This window comes from Manihot esculenta, chromosome 17, assembly GCF_001659605.2.
Source record: "Manihot esculenta cultivar AM560-2 chromosome 17, M.esculenta_v8, whole genome shotgun sequence".
Classification (NCBI taxonomy): Eukaryota; Viridiplantae; Streptophyta; class Magnoliopsida; order Malpighiales; family Euphorbiaceae; genus Manihot; species Manihot esculenta.
In genome coordinates this window covers 32,669,777-32,675,776 of record NC_035177.2, presented here as the reverse complement: position 1 = coordinate 32,675,776, position 6,000 = coordinate 32,669,777, and positions in this window count along the sequence as shown.

Below are 6,000 nucleotides of genomic sequence, written 5' to 3'. Positions count from 1 at the left end.
CCCATACATGGATAACCATACACTATACATTTGTAAGCTCTACTCTATACCAAGGTTTAACCTGTGCATGCACTCTCTCTATGTGCACAGACCCCCTTACTAGAGCACTCATCAAAGCTCTAGACAGGTCCACACAAGATACAAAAACCTGGTATCCATGCTCATCAGAGAAGCATTCACATAAACTACCATGTATATACAAAGGGATTACAAATACATATAGGTCAAGCACATTACTATACAACACTCTATACAAAACCATTACATCTCTTTACAACATTACATGTCCACACTATGCTATTACACATCTCTTTATTCTTTCTCTTTTTGTACCCTGCTGAACTCCCCCTGTACACTGAACCTGCATAACTGGGTTAGGGGAGAGGGGTGAGCTAAAAAGCCCAGTGAGTAGAAACAAAGAAAACAGTTCATTAATTACATGCTCTCATGAAATGCGTCACAGCACAAACATTTCACATCACGGACGGACATGACCACCAAAACTCCCTCATAATGCCCGGCCCACAGAGAGCTCACACAGGACTTTCACATACAGGTGCCCGGCCCACAAAGGAGCTCACACAGGTCTTTCGCATACAGTTGCCCGGCTCTCAAAGGGCTCACACAGGACTTTCAATATGCCTGACCCGGCCAGGTCTTACAACATCTCTAGGGCTATTGGGGTCGCCTTGGTCCATCCCCATCATCAACATATTATGCAATGCGTCATATTCGTGAAACTAGTGCAATCAACCTACTACATATCATCATGATGCATGAACATGCTTTAGGCATTTAATTTCTTAAAATAAAAGATTAAGTTTAGTTCTACTCACCTCTGGCTAACTCTGAACTGACTTTGTAAACTCTGAAGCAGTACTCACTGCTGATCTCTGCGGTTCCTCTGGTCCGTTCCTACACAGGTGGACTCAAATGAGGGACCAAACTAGCTCAAGAACATCTCTATAAAACTCCCCAAAAGCCCCCCTAAACATCCTAAAACAATCACATAAAGCATGCAAAAGAAGGCTGGACAGGGCACCTTCGGCGGCAGGTTCGGCGGCCGAAAGTCCTCTCCAGAGCCGAAACTCGGGCACCTTCGGCGGCAGGTTCGGGGGCTGAAAGGCACTCCAGAGCCGAAAGTCCATAACTTTCGACGGCCGAAACTCCCCTCCAGAGCCGAAAGTCCAAACTTTCGGGGGCGAGCTTAGGCAGCCGAAACCACCTCCTTAGCACGTTCGGCGGTCGAACCTTCCTTCGGCGGTCGAAATTGGATTCCCCAGTAAGGCAGAATCCTGCTCCTCCTTATGCACAACTCCCCTAAGCCAAACTCAAACATGCATCTCAACACTCCACAACAAGCATATACTCAAGTACATGCACAAAGGGGTCCAAAACTAACTTAAAACCCCAAGCAACAACATCAACACAACACATAAGCATGCTTTTGCACAAAACATACAAAAACCCTACTTAACTTAAACATGCATATCTACCCATAAACCTTCATAAAACCTTTGTAAAACATACAAGAAGCTAAGGATCTATACTTACCTCTTGAAGATCTGGAGGATAAGTGATCCTAACGTGGAGATATGGAGGAACAAGCTCTCAAAGTCTCCAAGCTTCAAAACTTTGCTCTTTTGCACAAAACCTTCAAAACAACATAAAAACCTCTCAAAACCATGAAAGATTGAAGAAAACATGAAGATCACCCAAGGAAGATCATGGTCTCACCTCTGTGAGTGGGAAAGGAAAGAAAATCTTATTTTTCCACCGACCTTTGGCCTTTTATAGGTGGCTGGCCAGACCACCTTCGGCGGCCAAACGTGATCCCGAAAGCCGTGCATGTTTGGCGGCCGAACCTGGCTTTTCTCCCTTGGTTCTTTTCTTTCAAAAACTCATTTACTTTATGCTTAAAACATTAAAACATGTCAAAAACATAGTGAAAACCTTTAGAAAACAAAATTCTTACCCTTCTAGAGGGTTCCGACACCCGAGATTTCCACCGGAAAAAGGAATTTCGATGCCGGACTTTAGCCGGGTATTACACATCGAGTCCAATTTGCTAACAAGAGCACTAACGATGACAAGTTAAGAAGCAACCTGGATGCTCTCGAAAAGGTTAGGGAGGAAGCTCAAGTCCGAACTGCCGCTTATCAACAACGGGCAGCTCGTTATTACAATCAAAAGGTCAGAGAAAGAAGCCTAAAGGTGGGAGACCTGGCCCTAAGAAACCTGAAGGCTATGGGAAAAAGAGTGGCAGTAGGCAAATTGGCACCGACCTGGGAGAGCCCCTTCAGAATAGCAAAAGTGGTCAAGCCAGGGGTATACCAAATTGAAGATATGCAGGGAAACCCTGAGCCCCATGCCTGGAATATCCAGCACTTGAAAAGGTACTTCCCCTTAAGTATCATCAAATGCAAAAGACCTATTATATTTTAAAGCATGATAATAAAATAGACGTTGATTATCGTCCTTATTCATTACTTGTATCTACTCACATTGCTTTCATGAAAGAAACAAAAAAGAAAAATGAATCAGGCATAAATGCTCAAGACCTCAGTGAGGTAGGTGGCTGAACTCCCAAAAGGCCCCCGGCACCACAAAACCGGTTGAAATGATGAAGCAACACTAAGGCCAATGAGCCCGGATCTTGTGCAAGACCTCAAAGAGGTATAAAAACGGTCAGGATCCCGTAAGATCTCCTGGAGCAAAAACGGCCGGCGGGATCTCCAAAATCTCCCCGGAGCAAAAACGGCCAGGATCCCGTAAGATCTCCTGGAGCAAAAATGGCCGGCGGGATCTCCAAGATCTCCCCGGAGCAAAAACGGCCGGTGGAATCTCCAAGATCTCCCCAGAGCAAAAACGGCCAGGATCCCATAAGACCTCCTGGAGCAAAAACGGCCGGCGGGATCTCCAAGATCTCCCCGGAGCAAAAACGGCCAGGATCCCGTAAGACCTCTTAGAGCAAAAACGGCCGGCGGGATCTCCAAGATCTCCCCGGAGAAAAAACGGCCAGGATCCCATAAGATCTCCTAGAGCAAAAACGGCCGGCGAGATTTCCAAGATCTCCCCAGAGCAAAAACGGCCGGCGAGACTTTCAAGATCTCCCCGGAGCAAAAACGTCCATGATCCCTGAAACACAGTGTAACGACCCGAAAATCGGACCGCTACCGGCGCTAGGATCCAGATCGGCTTAAGGCCGCCGGGACCCGTAGCAAGCCTGATGTAATACCCGGCTAGAATCCGGCATCGGGATTCCTGCCTTCCGGCGGAATCTAGGGTGTTGGATCTCTCTAGAAGGGGTAAAATGTGTTTTCTAAAATGTTTTTCACATGATTTCATGGTTTTAAATGAAAATGAATTGAGTTTGAAAAGGAAAAGACCAAGGAGGCGTTTGCCAGGTTCGGCCGCCGAAAGTGAAGTTCGGCCGCCGAACATGGGAAGGCTTCGGGAGTGCTTTTGGCCTCCGAAAGTCTTGTTTAAACGAGCCAAGGTTCGGCCGCCGAAAGTCAAGTTCGGCCGCCGAACATGCATGAGTTTAGGGGGCACGTTAGGCTGCCGAAGGTCTTCGACCAGGCCACCTATAAAGGGCCCTCAAATCGGAAATGGGTGAGTTTTCTCCCCATCCTCGAGCTCAGGTGAGTTTATGCCTTCCTTTGGTCGTTTTCGTGTTTTCTCTACCCATCTCTCAAGTTTTTCATGATTTTTACCCTTGTGCTTGAAGATTTAAAGCTTAAAAGGAGTTTTGGGAGCTTGGAGCTTTTGGAACTTGGATTCTCCACACCTCCGAGTTAGGGGTCACACCACCCTCGATCTTCAAGAGGTAAGTGTAGATCCTTGCTTCCCTAGTGTTTTCATGAAGTTTTATGAAGTTTTTGATGGTTGAGTATGGGTAGATATGTATGTTTAGGTTTATGTGGGTTTTATACCCAATGTATGTTATGTGATGTTTGTGTTGAGGAGTTTATGTTAGTTTATGCTCCTTTATGCTTGTGGGAGTGAGTATGCATGATTGGGAGAGAGTATGTAAGGATTTGGGGTGTTTTGAGTTTGGTTTTTGGCTTGGCAGAATCGGACCTGTCGTCCAGAGGGGACCAGGTTCGGCCGCCGAAAGGAGTTTCGGCCGCCGAACCTGCATGGGAGGCAGTCTTTCGGCTGCCGAACGTGCCCCCGAAGGAGGGACTTTCGTTTCTGTCCTAGGGTTTCGGCCGCCGAACCTGCCGCCGAACCTACCCGAGTTTCGTCTCTGGAAGGGACTTTCGGCCGCCGAAGGTGCCGCCGAAAGTGCCCTGTCCAGCCGTTTCTTGGGTGTTTTCCATGCATGTTTAAGTGATGTTTAGAGGGGTTTTAGGGGGTATGTTTATGAGTTGTTAGAATGTGTTTGGCACCTCATTCGAGTCCACCTGTGTAGGATCGGACCCGAGAGACCGAGGAGGCCATCAGTGTTAGCAGTTGCAGAGTCAGTCAGCGTCTGCCAGGAGGTGAGTAGAACTAAACTTAATCTTTTATGCACAAAATCTAATGCCTAAAGCATGTTCATGCATCATGATTATGTATAGTAGGTTGATTGCACTAGTTCACGAATATGTTGCATTGCATTATTTCATGTTGATGCTGAGGTAGGGTGGACCGAGGCGACTTCAATAGCCCATATCTGTCACGAGTCTTGTCTAGTCCTTTGAGAGCCGGACAAGTACATGTAGGAAAGTCCATGTGAGCTCTCTGTGGACCAGACACCATGTCATGTATGTTACAGGCCTTTGTGAGCTCCTATGGGGGAGCCGGGCACCGACAGAGGGATTTTTGATGTCATGTCCATCCTCTGATAGGAAAGATGCATGCAAAAAGTCAGACTCTCAGAAACCAGGGTCCGTGGGGAATACATATTGCATAAGCCCCCAAGACGGACAAGATTATGTGATTTCTCTGTGTTATGACGCATTTCATGAAAGCATGTAATTAATGAACTGTTTTCTCTGTTTCTACTCACTGGGCTTTTTAGCTCACCCCTTTCCCCTAACCCCAGTGTTGCAGGTTTAAGTCAGAGTCCAGAGGCTGCAGGGTAAAGTCAAGGTTAAGATATGCATGTTGTAATAGTGTATGTTTATGTATCAGTTGAGTAGTTTTAGAAGTGGACATGTAATATAAGTTGATGTAATGTAAATTGAGATAATGTTTATGGATTAGAGTGTGCTTGGCCCTATAGATTGGTTAATCCCTGTTAATGCATGGTTATGTTTATATTATATGTTGAGTTGAGTAGAACCAAACTTGAGGCATGTAATGTTACCCCATTGGAGTATATGATGAGGACTCCAGTGGAGGTTTTTATGATTTTATGATGTATGTTTCATGTCAGGATACATGCACAGGTCAGGTTTGGGTTCAGCAGATGTTCAGTTTTTCATGTTTTATGGTTAAGTTTTAATCATGTATGGGATTTGACCAGGTAATAGTATGTATGTTGGCTTGCTACGGGTCCCGGCGGCCTTAAGCCGATCTGGATCCTAGCGCCGGTGATGGTTCGGGCCGTTACAGAGGGGTATCGGTTTCCGGGTCGTTACAGTTGGTATCAAAGCTTTGGGCCTCGAGAGTACGGTGTGTTGCACATCGGAAAGAGGTTGGCTTAGAGGTCATAGTAGGGCAAGCACATTAAGAAAGATTAAGAGTAAGAGCATGTCCACTAGGATAGGATGTCGAGTCCTGTCTTGCTATGATGATGTGATATGCCATGATTTCATGCATGTGCATAAATGCTATGATGTATGACATGTTATGTATGCTATGTAGGTATGATGTAGGTTCATGTGTTTCCACATGGACCGTATGATGCTGATGTTGTTTGCATGCTTGTGTGTGTGCTTCAGAGGAGTCAGGATGTGGGGTACTCGTCGATTTGTGGAATCGACAGGAGTTCCATCTGAGAGGGAAGGTTTGGACACCTTTCCCCCTACCCTGCCGAGAGCGCAGTCGTGGGGAGTCAGTAGATGGAGG